Source organism: Rhinopithecus roxellana, chromosome 10 (genome assembly GCF_007565055.1).
Source record: "Rhinopithecus roxellana isolate Shanxi Qingling chromosome 10, ASM756505v1, whole genome shotgun sequence".
In the NCBI taxonomy this organism is placed as follows: Eukaryota; Metazoa; Chordata; class Mammalia; order Primates; family Cercopithecidae; genus Rhinopithecus; species Rhinopithecus roxellana.
The window spans coordinates 100,522,613-100,538,544 of record NC_044558.1 but is presented as its reverse complement, the minus strand read 5'-3'; the positions used below and the strand labels follow the sequence as shown (position 1 = coordinate 100,538,544).

Genomic DNA, 15,932 nt, shown 5'->3' with positions numbered 1-15,932 from the left:
ATCAAAGTCACCACCACTAACAGCATTGTTAACAAATACTATTGGATGTCTGTTATGGATGCTATAACCTTCCCTGCCCAGTACCACATGGCTAACATATAGACTGAATCCTAACTCGGTTCCCAAGTTAAACAAAGACTTCTTTCAGCAAACACATTTCAGAGAGTTTAGTTGTTAAATCACTCAGACTGATGAACTCTTTGAGCATTTTACTTCTCAAGAGGCGAGGTTTCTTGCAATGGGTGCCTCAGTTGAGTTCTCCAGGCAAGAGAGCTAAGGGCAGAATATAGAAATCCTGCCTTCTGTTGTCTGGTGTGTGTGTGTGTGTTTGTCTGCATGTGCATGGGTGTGTATGTGCACTAGTGATGGAGAGATATACCTGTCCCAGGACTCAGGTTTGGTATCTCCTTGAGTTGCCATCACACAGTCCTGTTATCCTGTGTGACTGTGTAGATAAGCTTTCATGAGGAGCCTAGGCATTTTTTTTTTTTTTTTTTTTTTTTTACATTTCTCAACTTTTATTGTGGGCCCTTCAAGCATTTTTGCTGCTGGGTTTCGTATTTTCGGACTGTTTCACGGATCCACAGGATGTATCTTGAGACACGGGTGCAGACACCAGGCTGATCAGGCTGCCCACATGGGAAGTCTCCCCAGGAGATGATGCCATAAAGTGTTCTGTTACAGACTAGGAGGCCCCCAGAGTCACCCTCACGGGAGTCTTTGCCACCCTCTTTTGTGCTGGCACACAACATGTTGTCAGTGATCTTTCCTGGGTAGACTTGATGACACTCCTCATCTGAGCCAAGTTGGATGTTGGCACATTGTAGAGTTTTGGAATAATTTACTTGGGGGCTGGTGGTGGTGCCCCAGCCAGACACCCGACAGGTGGTGCCAGGGTTAGGCAGTTGTTGTGGGAAAGGGGCAGGGTTTGGATGTAGCCCCAGAAGCATGATGTCATGGTCGTGGTTCAAGTGGGTGGGGCTTCTCCGGTATGCAGGGTGGGGGATAGAGTGGACAACTTCCCTCACCTGCTCACCAGCTTCCACATGCCCTAGGGCATGCTTGCCTAGGTAAACTTTGAGCCCATCGTTCAGACAGTGTGCGGCAGTGAGGACCCATTTGTGGTCCTCCACAGGACCAGGACTCCTCCACAGAGTAGCCACCCTTGCACTAGTAGGGCTGCCTGCCAGGGCTAAGAGTGGGGGAAGCAGGTGTAGCCACCTGGGAGAAACCCACTGGTCCCATTGGTGTTGGGAACCTTGGAAGACTCCTAGGAGATACCTCCTGACAAGGCCACGGTCAGGGATGTGATCACTAGGGCCAGGGGCCACATGGCTCCAGGATCGGGAGGGAGCCTTGGCATTTTAAAGTCACATTCACTGGTAGGGTGACCCAAAGAAGCAATGCCCCAGTACTGACTTCTGATCCCCTGTCTGAGAACCAGAGTCCTGTCCTGAGATGGAGTATCAACTATGGAACACTGGTTTCCTGTGTTAGTCACCAAGTCATAGCTCACTTTCTTGGCATGCCCTGTTTTGCCTATAGGGGACCTACTCTTGCATCTCTGAAGCTCAATGTTCCTTTTTCCTTCTCCCCAGTTTGTCTATCATGAGTTCCAGTTAATAAGGCAAACATTGGCTTTGGCTTCTTTACAGGGCCTTCTAGTGCTCCCTCTTGTCTGGTTCTACTCTCCTTCCTGGGCATATGGGATAACTTTGTTTCCCAGCCACTTTGTGCTCAGGTGTGCCACAGATTAGTTCTAACCAATGAAATGTGAATGACGCCAATGCATGTCACTCATAGGCCAAAATATTTAAGAGCCAGTGTACCATCATCTAAATTCTTTCTCCTCCCTCAACACATAGTAAGTGCTCAGAAAATGACAACCATTGTGATTATGATGCAATGGAGAAATGTAAAGACATTCCTTGCTAAAGGGATGGCTTGAGAAAATATCTGGAAGCAAGAATAGGATTATTTGTTGCCTATTTAGAGAATGGAAAGAGATCAACTTAAATAGAGCAGAAGAGTGAGCAAAGTGAAGGGAATGATGTTGAAAGTGTCTAGAACCATGAACCTGGGTTGGATTACTACCCTTCCCCCATTAGCTGTATGTCCTTGGACAAGTTAGTTAGCCTCTCCAAGGATTGGGTTCCTCCTCTGTGATGTGAGGGGAATATATGATACATATACAGAGTATTCTGAGTACTAATATGGCAAAATTGCTTTATAAGCCAAACAATGTTAAAACAAACTAAACAACATCTCTCCATTACATTTTATAACATTGTAGAAGGATGAGTATGAATTTTGCCTCGAATTAGCCCATTCCTTTCATCCATCAATGCATCCTTTCATCCATCCATCCACAATATTTGAATACTCACTACATATGAAGCACTGCAAGCAATGGTGAGTCTTGATAGAGAGAGAAAGAGAGAGAGAGAGAGAATGAGTGAGAGCACATGTGTGCTTATGTATGTATTAAGTTGACCTGTTAGATTGAACTGTCTCAGTTTTCCTGGAACTGAGGAGTTTCCTGAGACATGGGACTTTCATGCTAAATCCAGGAAAGTCCTAGGCAAATGGGGATAAAATGGTTATGTGAGTGTGCGTGTGTGTGTGTGTGTGTGTGTGTGTGTGTGTGTGTGTGTGTGTGCTGATACTTTGAGAAATTTTGGCACTGAGATATAGGGTGATTTTGCAACAGGGAGAAACTAAAGACAGTTCATTAGGAGAATATTTCAGTAGTTTTGGTATGAGGTGATGAAGCCTAAATGGGGAGACTGGGAGAGGCAGGAATGTAAAAGAGGTTGACAGCCATCAGTGATGTTTTAAAGCAAAATCCAACAGGATCTCCAAATGGATCAGAGCATCCCAGACCATTGTCTGCTTATTGCATCGAAGTGAACCATTTGTTAGCCATCGAAAGGTATTAAAGTGATACATGGTTTCAAAAATTCCTAAAGGTATGCTAAATAATTTAAAAACTAAGTTCCAATTTTCTCTCTCCTTCAAGGTTTTTGGGAAAGAAGATGGGTTGGAAATGGGAGGGGTTGGGGAGGAGGGTAGAGCCCTGGAGGAATGACTAGTACCCTGTGTTCCTCTGCCAATCCCAGCTGTGCTGATCCCTGCCTGGAGCAACAGGACACAGAGCCCTTGCCAGGATGCTGCTCTGTTCTTACTAATGGTAGCAGAGAGGCGGAGATAGGCAGGCCGCATGTCCTGTCCCTGCTCTCCCCTTTACTCCACAAAGCCTGGCTATTCCAGGCTGTATCTGATCATCAGACTTCAGCGCAGGATTGAGGATAACTAACAGGGAGGCCCTTTGAAATTGTGTGCTAATTATTATTAATAATATTCCCACCCTAGGAAAAAGCCCTCAGGGAGTTAAAACTCTTTACGTGCTGTTGGGCTCAATGGGAATCCCCATTTCCTAACATCAACCCTTTGTCCCAGGTAAGGCTTCTCTGAGTACATACTTCTTCTGTTGTGTTCTCTATGTCCAACTTTCAGAAAACTTCTGCTCACACGAGCAATCCTTCCTTTCCAAGTGGACCACTTCCTTTGTCTGAATTATTGAGAGAAATTGCCCTGGAGCATTGCTGCAGTGGTAAGTCCACAGTTGCCCTCAGGTATTGTGCTTTTAGCACAGCCTGGGGAAGAGTGGGGTGTGGTAGGGCTGGTTGAGTCTTAATACTCTAAGCCCCATGGTGAAGTCCATGGTGGTCCTCGGCACCCACATGAAGTATAGTTGGAGGTCCCCACACCAGTGTGAGTTGTAGCCTAGACTCTTTCATTCTTCTGATTTTCCAGTTAGTAATTGTTGGAACCCTCCCACCTCAAACACCACATAAACACCCAACACACACGCACACACACGCACACACCCTTCCCAAGAACCAATGCAAATTCTCAATTATAGTATAGTCAAATCTCAAATGGTAGCAAAGCATCTTTCCCATGATGAAGTTCCTGCCCATTTTCCTTGACTGGCTTTCAAATGATATGCTTTCAAAGCATAATCAGGAAAAGATGAGGCTTCATGCATGGTCTGCAGGACTGTTTCTGGTGATCTTCAAATTACGCCCCCATCTGCCAGGTGCAGTGGCTCATGCCTGTAATCCTAGCACTTTGGGAGGCTGAGGGGGGCAGATCACTTGAGGTCAGGAGTTTGAGACCAGCCTGGCCAACATGGTGAAATGATGTCTCTCCTAAAAATACAAAAATTAGCTGGGCGTGGGAGCATATGCTTGTAATCCCAGCTACTCAGGAGGCTGAGGCGGGAGAATCGCTTGAACCCAGGAGGTGGAGGTTGCAGTGAGCCGAGATCGTGCCACTGCACCCAAGTCTGAGTGACAGAGCAAGACTCTGTCTCAAAAAAGAGAAACAGAAATTATGCTCCCTCTAGCCTACTGGAAATAAAAAAAACATATGCCATCCTGAGTTTCACAAAGACCCAGGGGAAGCTTTGGAATTACCATTAACAAGAGCCCAGTTATATTCTTAGGGGCCATTTTCTTCCTCTCTTTCTGGAAAAGGAAGCTGATTATGTTCATTTCTCCAGCTACATAACTGGGTCCATTCACCTTTATCATCTTTACGCATATCTGACTGCAAAGAATCACAGTACTAGTCTGATTAGACACTTAGGTGTTTAGGCTTATGTTAATCATTCTTAACCTGACATAATTCCCCTAAGCCTATTAAAATGGTCACTTATGTGGCTTTAAGGTTACCAACACAATAGTTCATCTAAGTTTCAAACAACAACAAGAAAAACAATACTGATGTTCAGAGAAATGGACTCTTAATGTCTCTCAGCTAGTAAATGATTATTGATTGGAAATAATTGATCAAACACTTTTGCAAGTATCCTAAGAACCATTCTCTGTTTAACCTAGAGCAAAGAGCTCCCTATTCTTCTTGGAGCAAATAACAATTATTTTGCAAACAAGATTAGAGAAGATTTAAAAATGGGAAAATGGTTGTGTTGGAATTTGTTTTTTATTTTCTGCTCCATGAGACACTCCCCCTTCCCCTGCACTATTCAATCTGTAAGTCAGAAAAGAGAGTTCAGCTTGCTGATCTGTGAGTTATTGAAGTTTTGGCTTAGAAAGGAAATCTGATCTCTGTCTAAGTGGCACTAATGTGTGGGCTGAGAGCTGCTACTGTAAATTCAGCAAGGGATTCATTAATGCTGTGAGCCTCCTGGAGCACTGTAGATGGGTGACCTCTGAAATAAAAGCATAATAAGAAAAAGATAAGGCTTCATGCATGATCTGCAAGACTGTTTCTGGTGATCTTCAAGATATCTTAAGTCAGGACTATTTAGGGCTAGAAAGCCAGGAATTGGGGGTTGGGGGGAGGAGTGGGGGGAAGACCACCCAAAGTTTCAATGATACCATATAATTGATTCTTGGCTTTTTAAAACTCTTTGGAAAATATCTCTCTTTTTTTTTTTCTTGTTCTCACACTATTTTCTTTGCTGAGAAAAACAGAGTGCTGTTTTTGAAATTTTGATGATGTAGTCAACAAAGCTTGTAAATTGCTTATGGGAAGACATAGCTGGAAAATACCAGTTAGAATCCTACAGGGAGACCCAGTTGTTGGGGTGTCAGGCAGCTTTGTCAGATTCTGACTTTGACATGGGTTATGGGGTTGGGGATGTAGAGGGACAATGGGGCTGCCAGAGTAGCCTTCTTGGAGTTTCCTCTCATGATATCAAAGCTCCCCTGGCCACAGGATATATTGTTTTTATTGCAAATTGACTTTGTGAGTTTGAATTTCAAGTCAACTAAGCCATGCACCCCTTAACAAAGGAGATACATTCTGAGAAATGTGTTGTTAGGTGATTTGATTTGTTTTGCAAACATAATAGAGTGCATTTACACAGACATAGATGGTATAGTCTAGTCTATTATACACCTAGGCTATATGATATGGCCTATTGCTCGTAGGCCACAAATCTGTAGAGCATATTACTGTATTGGACACTATAGGCAACTGTAACACAATAGTAAGTATTTGTGTATGTAAACATAGAAAAGGTAAAGTAAAAATATAGTATAAAAGATAAAAATTATATACCTATTTAGGGCATTCCCCATGAATAGAGCTTGCAGGACTGGAAGTTGCTCTGGGTGAGTCAATGAGTGAGTGGTGAGTGAATGTGAAGGCCTAGGACATTACTGTACATCACTGTAGACTTTATAAACACTGTACACTTAGGCTACACTCAATTTTTTTTTTTTTTTTTTTTTTTTTTTTTTTTGAGACAGAGTCTCACTCTGCCGCCCAGGCTGGAGTGCAGTGGCCGGATCTCAGCTCACTGCAAGCTCCGCCTCCCGGGTTCACTCCATTCTCCTGCCTCAGCCTCCCGAGTAGCTGGGACTACAGGCACCTGCTGCATCGCCCGGCTAGTTTTTTGTATTTTTTAGTAGAGACGGGGTTTCACCGTGTTAGCCAGGATGGTCTCGATCTCCTGACCTCATGATCTGCCCGTCTTGGCCTCCCAAAGTGCTGGGATGGCTACACTCAAATAAAATAAAAATATTTTATTTCTTCAATAATAAATTAACCTTAGCTTCCTGTAGCTTTTAAATTTATAAACATTTAAATTTTTGAAAACTTTTTGACTCTCATAACACAGCTTAAAATGCAAAAACATTGTACAGCTGCACAAGACTATTTTCTTTATATCCTTATTCAATAAAGTTTTTCTATTTTTGATTTTTTTAACTTTTAAAACTTTTTTTTTATTAAAAACTTAAGACATAGATGCAAACATTAGACCAGGCCTGCACAAGTTCAGAATCATCAGGACATTGCTAAGCAATAGATATCTTTCAGTCCCCTTATAATCTCATGGGACCACTGTTGTATTTGTGGTCCATTGTTGACCAAAACAGTGTTATGTGTTGTATTGTGAGAGTAGGTTTGTTATTGTCTTAGTCCTTTTTCTGCTGCAATAACAAAATATCAGACTGGGTAATTTATAAAGAAAAGAGATTTATTTGGCTTATCATTCTGGAGCTTGGGAAGTCCAAGATTGAGGTGTTGCATCTGGTGAGGGCCTTCTTGCTGCATCAAAACATGGCAGAAGACATTACATGGCAAGAGAACACATGTGTGTGAGAGATAAATGTGGGCCAAACCTCATCCTTTTACCAGAAACCCACTCCCATGCGAACTAACCCACTATTGTGATAACTGCATTAATTTATTCATGGGCTACTCACCTCTTAAAAGTCTCACCTCTCAATACAGTTATAATGGAAATTAAATTTCAACATGGGTTTTGGAGGGGACATTCAATCCATGGCAATTCCACTCCTGATCCCCCAAAACTCATACCCTTCTGACATACAAAATACATGCATTCCATCCCAAAGGTCCCAAAAGTTTTAACTCATTTCAGCAACAACTTTAGTCTAGAGTCTCATCTAAATCAGATATAGGTGAGACTCAAGACATGATTCATTCTGAGTCAAATTTCCTCCTGTTGTGAGGCTGTGAACTAAAAACATGTTGTCTACTTTCAAAATACAATGGTGGGACAGGCATAGGAAAGACATTCCCATTCCATTCCAAAAGGGGGAAATAGGCAAGAAAAGGGGTAAGTGAACCCAAGTAAGTCCAAAACCTAACAGAAAACAACATTTTCCCTGGAGAATGTTGAGTAATCATACCCTTTGACTTTGTATTCTACATCCTGGCCACACTGGGGTGCGGGTTTAGCCCACAAGGCCTCAGGCAGCCCTGCCCCCATGGCTTTGCTAGGCTTAGCTCATATTTGAGCTCTCTTTGGTCGGGGTCTTGTGCCTGCAGCTTTTTAAGGCAAGCATTGCATGCTGGTAGTGCTACAGTTCTGGGGTCTCTGAGGTGGTTTTGCTCCCATGGCTCCACTGGGCATTGCCTTAGTGAGGACTCTCTGTGGTGACTTTGACACCATATTTCTGCTTGGCATTGCTCTAGTAGGAACTCTCTGCTGTAGCTGTGCCCAAGTGACAAGCCTCTACCTAGTCCCCCCTAGATGGAGGCCACCATGGCTTCGTAGCTCATCCACTCTGCACATCTACAGAATTAGCACCATGAGGATGCAACCAGGATTTAATCCTTGAGTCCTCTAGGGCTGTGGCTTGAGACGTACTAAGGCCCACTTGAACGATGGCTGGAGTGGCTGAGGGATGCTAAGGGAATGTGGGGAGCAGAGTCCTGAGGCAGCCCTGGATAGTGAGCCCATGGAAGATGTCCTGGGCTTGTCCCCTGAAACCATTCTTCCTTCCTAGAGCTTTGCCTGTGATGGGAAGGGCAGCCTCAACAATGTTTGAAATGTCTTTGGGGTCTTTCTTCCATCGTCTTGGTGAATAGTACCTGGCTCCTTTCTAGCTATTGTAATCTCTTGAGCAAACAGTCTCTTGGCCACACCCTTATTCTTCTTTCCCTGACATGCTTTTTAATCTTTACATGGCCAGGCTTTGAATGTTCTGAATCTTTTTGTTCTGCTTCTATCTTATTTTATTGATTTTTATTTTTTGAGATGGAGTCTCGCTGTGTCGCCCAGGCTGGAGTGCAGTGGCGTGATCTCGGCTCACTGCAACCTCCGCCTCCTGGCTTCAAGCGATCCTTTTGCCTCAGGCTCCTGAGTAGCTGCGACTACAGGTGTGCGCCACCATGCCCGGCTAATTTTTGTATTTTTAGCAGAGATGGGATTTCACCATATTGGCCAGACTGGTCTCGAACTCCTGACCTTGTGATCCACCCTCCTCAGCCTCCCAAAGTGCTGGGATTACAGGGGTGAGCCACTGTGTCTGGCCGCCTCTATTTTAAAGTTCATCTTTATTTCTTTCCTCTCACATCTCACTGTATATGGTTAAAAGTAGCCATGCAGCAGCCTGTCAGCCTGAATGCTTTGCTGCATAGATATTTCTTCCACTAGATATTCTAGTTGATCTCTCGTAAGTTCTGCATTTTGTAAAGACCTAGGACATGGACACAATTTGGCTAAGTTATTTGCTACTGCATAACAAGGATGGCCTTTACTTCAGTTTCCAACACGTTGTTCCTCGGTTCTGTTGGATACCTCATCAGAATGGCCTTTACTATTTGTATTTCTATCAACATTTTGGTCATGACCACTTAAGTAATCTCTAAGACATCTCGGAAATTTTTTGGTCTTCTTATCTTCTTCTGAGTCCTCATTGAAATTGCCCTTAACACTTTATTCATAGCAATCTAGGATTTTTCTAGCCTGCTCCTCCAAATTCTCTCAGCTTCTACACATAACCCAGTTCCAAAGCTGCTTCTACATTTTCAGGTATTTGTTAGAGTAACAGCTCCATTTCTCTGTACCAATTTTCTGTCTTAATTTGTTTTCTCCTACTACAACAGAATATCAAAGACTAGGTAGTTTATAAAGAACAGAGACGTATTGCTTACAGTTCTGGAGGGTGGGAAGTGTAAGGTGGAGGGACTCATATCTCGCAAGGGTGGCCATGCTGCATCATCCCATGGTAGAAGGCAGAAGGGCAAGACAGCATGAGGGAGAGGAGAGAGAGAGGGAAAGAGAGAGAGACAGAGAGAGAGAAAAAACAAGAGAGAGCTGAACACACTTTTATAACTGCTTCGGCTTTAATGTCATTCCAAATCTCATGTTGAAATTTATTGCCATTCTAACAATATTCAGAGGTGGGACTTTAAGAGGTGATTAGGTCATAAAGACCCAATCAATGGGGTGAATGAATCTTGCAGTGGTTGGAACTTTGGTGTCTTTCATTGAGCTCCCTGATGCTGAGTTTATAATTTTATTTTCTAGGACTAAGAAACTCTTCTTAGGTGCCCAAATTGGAAAAAAAAATGTATATGGTTGATGGAAATCTTTTTTTACTAGCACTGCTTTTTACCTCTCTGTTCTTGTCATATTTGTTGTCTATCAGGAAGAGAAAATTCATGGGGAAGTGGACACGCATAGGTGCTGAAATAAGCCCTTTCCTTAAGCAGGCCATGGGGACTGAGAAGTTCAGTTCAAAAAGGAGCACTATAAACCTCCAATAGTCCTCATTTCTTAATGCTTATAAGAAAATCTGAAATATTCAGACTCCAAAATCTTTTTTCTAAGATATTACTTGGCCAAAGCAAAATTTTAAATAACCTTAAATCAATCTCTCTCTTTAGACCCTCCTGAATCACAATTTTAACCTAATAATGGCCTTTATGCTACTACTCTTCCCAAATCCTATACTCTTCCATTTCCTTTGGCTTCATTTATCCTTCTGATTTGCTCTTCCTCCCTCTAGGCTCTCCTGCATCAACTTAAGCTCCATTGTCTCTTGGAGTTAAATCTCCCTCAGAGCAGACAAAACCCTTATCTATTGACTTCAAACCCTGGTCTCAGTTTTAGCTGAGAGCCATTGTCAAAAGACTTTTCAAAGCCCAGACAGGATGGGGAGAAATTTGCAGAGGAATGGCTGGGCGCAGTGGCTCACACCTGTAATCCCAGCACTTTGGGAGGCCGAGGCGGGCGGATCATGAGGTCAGGAGATTGAGACCATCCTGGCTAACACAGTGAAACCCTGTCTCTACTAAAAGTATGACAAATTAGCCAGGCGTTGTGGTGGGCGCCTGTAGTCCCAGTTACTCGGGAGGCTGAATCGGGAGAATGGCCTGAACCCGGGAGGCGGAGCTTGCAGTGAGCCGAGATTGCACCACTGCACTCCAGCCTGGGTGACAAAGTGAGACTCTGTCTCCAAAAAAAAAAAAAAAAGAAATTTGCAGGGAGCTTAAAATTATCTTATAAATGTATAATACAGAACTCACTAATCTTATCAATAAGTTCATGTGCTAGTTGCTAGTGGTAATCTTATATGCTAAGGACTGGGTAGAAAGAGCAGGGTGTGAAGCTCTCAAGAATACTTTAAAGGACCCTGGCTTTTACAGAAAATCAGAGGGCCTTAGAAAAGCTGTAAATGTTCAATAAGCTCTTTTGTAGTCTAACCCAAAGCCTTCTCTATGAAGGTAGATTAGACTCTAATCCACTTGGAAGCAAGGAAAGGATGAGTTCTTTGGAGACTTCAGAGATAGTTCTTGATATCTTTAGACACCATTCAGGAGAAGATCCTGAAGCAGATGCATCCCTGGCTCTCCTTTAACTTTTCACAAATAAATATTGCCAAGTCAGAAGTTGGGTATTTAACACATAAGAATAGACCAGAAAAGGAAATGACTCTACTGCCAGAACTCCCAATTCCTTGCTGAGTGCTTTGAAAAGAGCTTAGGACAAAAGCAAAGTGGAAATCTGCATCAGTTTATGGCCTTACCAATAAAACATCTGGATGCTCCCACATTAGTCATTCAACTCCAAAGGAGGGAGTCTCTTAATAAAGATAGTAGTACATATTAAAAAAAAAAAAAAAAAAAAAAAAAAAAAAAAGACATTGCAGAAAGAATTGCCCTGTCTTGGCTAAAAAACAACAGAGAAAATACAGTCTTCCTTTGGTATCCATGAGGAATTGGTTTCAGGATACAAAAATTTGCAGATGCTCAAGTACCCAGTATAAAGTGGTGTAGTAATTGCATATAATCTACATATAACCTCCTATATACTTTAAATAATCTCCAGATTACTTAGAATACCTGAATTAGTTCGTTTTCACACTGCTATAAAGAACTTCCTTGAGACGAACTTCCTTGAGACTGGGTAATTTGTAAAGGAAAGAGATTTTATTGATTCACAGTTCCACATGACTGGAGAGGCCTCAGGAAACTTACAATCATGGCAGAAGGCAAAGGGGAAGCAAGCACTTTCTTCACAAGGTGGCAAGCGAGAGAAGAAAGCCAGCAAAGGAGAAATGGTCAACACTTGTAAAATCATCAGCTCTCATAAGAACTCACTCACTATCATGAGAACAGCATGGGGGAAATCGCCATTGTTATCCAATCACCTCCCACTAGGTCCGTCCCTTGACACATGGGGATTACAATTTGAGATGAGATTTGGGTGAGGACAAAAGGTCAAACCATACTATTTCACCCCTGGCCCCTCCAAAATCTCATGTATTTCTCACATTTCAAAACAGTCATGGCTTCTGAACAGCCCTCCAAAGTCTTAACTCATTCCAGGATCAACCCAAAAGTCCAAGTTCAAAGTATTATCTGAGACAAGGCAAGTCCCTTCCACCTATGAGCCTATAAAATCAAAAGCCATTTAGTTACTTCCTAGATACAATGGCATTACAGGCATTGGAAAATGCTTCTATTCCAAATGGGAGAAACTGGCCAAAACAAAGGGGCTACAGGCTCCATGCAAGTCTGATAGCCAACAGGGAATTGATTAAATCTTAAAGCTCCAAAATAATAGTTTTTGACTCCATGCCTCACATCCAGGGCATGCCAGTGCAAGGGGTGGGCTTGCATGGCCTTGGGTAGCTCATTCATGGGCTGGTGTTCACTGCCTGCAGCTTTTCCAGGTGCATGGTGCAAGCTGTTGGTGGATCTGCCACTCTGAGGCCTGGAGAATGGTGGCCCTCTTCTCACAACTTCACTAGGTAATGTCCCAGTGAGGATTCTGTATGGGGACTCCGATTCCCCATTTCTCTTTTGCACTGCCCTAGCAGAGGTTCTCCATGAGGGCTCTAGCCCTGCAGCAGACTTCTGCCTGGACATCCAGGAATTTCCATACAGTTTCTGAAATCTAGGCAGAGGTTCCCAAATTTCAATTCTTTGTTTATTTATTTATGTATTTATTTTTTTACTGAACTTTCACACCTCTTATAAGCATGAATAAAGAGACCTAAGGAAAGGGAAAAAGTTCAAAATCCAGAATTCCCTTGAAATGAAGATCTACTGGTCTCTTTTTCCTAGAGGACAAATCAATGAGACAATAAATAAATAAATAAGTAACCTTTATATTATAGGTGAAGGCAATAAGCAGTAAAACAAGGAAACAAGGTCATCAAAATTGAACAAATTTTGCTAAGATTCTAACACATTTTATAGCTTTTCAGAACCATTTACACATACTACAATCTTCTTTTTCCCTTAACAAAAACATATCTTATTAACTTGCATAAAAACATGTACCTCTCTGCTAAGATTATTCCTAATAATCTTAGGTTTCCTAATAATCTTCATGGATGAAGCTGGAAACCATCATTCTGAGCAAACTATCACAAGGACAGAAAACCAAACACTGCATGTTCTCACTCATACGTGGGAATTGAGCAATGAGAACCCATGGTCACAGGGTGGGGAACATCACACAATGGGGCCTGCCAGGGGATGGGGGGAGGGGGAGGGATAGCATTAGGAGATATACCTAATGTAAATGATGAGTTAATTGGTGCAGCACACCAACATGGCAATGTATACCATGTATACATATGTAACAAACCTGCGCGTTGTGCACATGTACTCTAGAACTTAAAGTAAAATAATAATTAAAAAAAAATTAAAAAGAGAATAGCAAGCAATTTAGACAATGCCATGAAGGCCACTGCAGGGTACCAGAATTACACCCCAAAATATGTTACTTTGGCTTAAGAATTATTTTGAGCTGAAGGAAACTGAGAAATAGCAGGCACAGGAAGAATTCTCTGCTCTTCCCTTTTTTGCTTAAAAGCAGGACTTACGTTTCCCTTTGTAAAACTGACATAAATTTCTATTTGTAAAGGTGTTCCCTTCCCCTGTATTAGGAAGAGAAGGATGACTCTCTTCATAACCAACCTTATGAAACAACCCTTATTTACCATAGATGTTCTAGTCACCTTCCCACAATTTACTGCCCCTAGGAGCCCAAACCCCAACTTTCCTTTGTCTTGTTACTTCTCTCACACAGGATTTATTGCCCGTTGTTAAAATGCTATATAAGCCCCCAGGGCTAACTGCTTCTTTGGGGTCTTCACTTCTTTTCTAAAAATGCCTCTGTGTACATAAACATTAAAATATTAATATCAAATAAAATTTGTGTGGCTTTTTCTTCATTTAATCTGTCTTTTGTCAGATGAATTCACAAGTCCCACTCACAGTACCTGAGAGTAGAGAAAAAGGTTTTTTTTTTTCTCCTCTAAGCCAAGAAGATGATGAAATTGGACAGGTGGTGGGTTCAGAACAGATCTGGTTTAGACATCATATTGGACTCTGGAGGAAGAACATGTATTGTTTTAGGAGAAGAATGTCATATCTAAATCCCTGCAGACCTCTCTTAGATTTTTAATATTAATAAAAAGATCTGGAGAAGTAAACAAAGAAATCACAAACTTAGGTCATTTGGTGAACAACTCCATGTCTGGTTCTGTGAACTCTTGAGATTGGGAGATGGGATCTGTTCTTTTAGTGTAACCTGGATGCCCTTGGATCCTGACTGAGAAGTGAAGAACAAACTGACCATAATCCTGGTTTAGTATTTGTCTGTGTGGCAGGGTTCACATGTGTGATCTCTGGAGTCATAAATGCTGTTGCTCAGCAGCTGTTCCATTAAATGTTCTAGCAAAAGGAAGGCAGAAAGAACTGGAAAATCTGACCCTTTCAGAGGTTGAAACAACCACCTTAGATGCAATTATTGGTGGAATCTTAATATGCAATTATGACACCTCTAACAGTGGTAAAGATCTGGACTGATTTCATCCTCAGAAATCAATGGTTTATCCTTCAACTGAGGCTGAAAAATGACCTCAGGAGGGGCTGAGAACAGAAATCTCCTTACCTCATATTCAGGCTGGGTGCTGAGAACCAAATACACCTTACTCTGCATTAACATGACATTGTGCTATTCTTGCGTCTTCATTAGAGTGGGCTACAGAGGCAGATGTTGATTATTAAAACTTCCTGAAGATTCTTCACCTCTCTTGCTTTGAAACTGTCACCTTGCTGTTTCCATCAATTCTGAACTGTCGTACCATGAACCTTACCCAATCCTAATCAAATATCTGCTTTGAAAGCCCACCTTAAATCAAACCTCCAATTCTCAATAAATTCTGACCTCACCTTCTTCCTGCAAGACACGGCCGCAGCTTTGCTAGGTGGTATTGTTACAGTAGATAGATAGTTAGGTAATGGTGAGTAGAGCAGGAGATCCTAGATAGTTAGGTAATGGTGAGTAGAGCAGGAGAGTCCCACCAACTCCCAGCCCAAGAATGTCAGGTGACCATCAGGTGATGGTTAGGCGGTTGTTAAACTGTCTCTAAAATGGTAATTGGTCCCAGCCAACGCCAGGGGAAGGCAATCTCCCAGTAGACAGAAAACACCTGAAGCTGGTGATCAGCTGCTTCCGGATAAAACCTCAGGAGCTGGGCGAGTGGGCTCAAGCGTGCGCACTAAGAGGCAAAATGGTGGCGTTTACCTGGTATTTGATCTTCCTGTAGGAACGCTTGACTGGTAAGGGAAGAACGCCGCATATGAGCATGTGCACAACTAAAGTAAACACACTGCACATGCAGCACCCACAAGGGCTGGCAGGCCATTATGCATGCAGAATGCCAGCGTATAAAATCCCAAGTTAAAGGTCAAACTGCAGACTTGAATCTCTCAAGTGGCCCCCTTGGCCCTCTTCCAGATGTACTTTACTTTCTTTCACTCCCGCTCTAAAACTTGCCTCAGTCTCTCATGCTGTCTTGCCTTTTCCTTTGCCCTATGTCAAATTCTTTCTTCTGAGGAGGCAAGAATTGAGGTTGCTGCAGACCCGTATGGATTCGCTGCTCCTAACAGTGTTTCCTTCACTGCAGTAAGCCGTGAACTCAGCTTTGTCTTATCAAGAGGTTGTGTCTGTGATATTAGTGGAGCCAGCCTTTGACAGATGTTACAATTGGTTTAAAGGAGAAGTCAAACCACAAAGACTTTTATAGATCAGAAATAAAGAAATAAGTTCGCAAGTGACTGCAAAACCGGCTTTATTGTCGGGGAAGAGACAGGTTGTCTCTCTAACAGACAATTTATTT

The 15,932-nt window shown here is 42.4% G+C and overlaps 1 pseudogene; it reads right to left on the bottom strand.

The window, feature by feature from the left end:
- Positions 1-518: 518 nt before the first annotated feature.
- LOC104671746 lies at positions 519-1,333 on the bottom strand (annotated as a pseudogene).
- Positions 1,334-15,932: the final 14,599 nt, after the last annotated feature.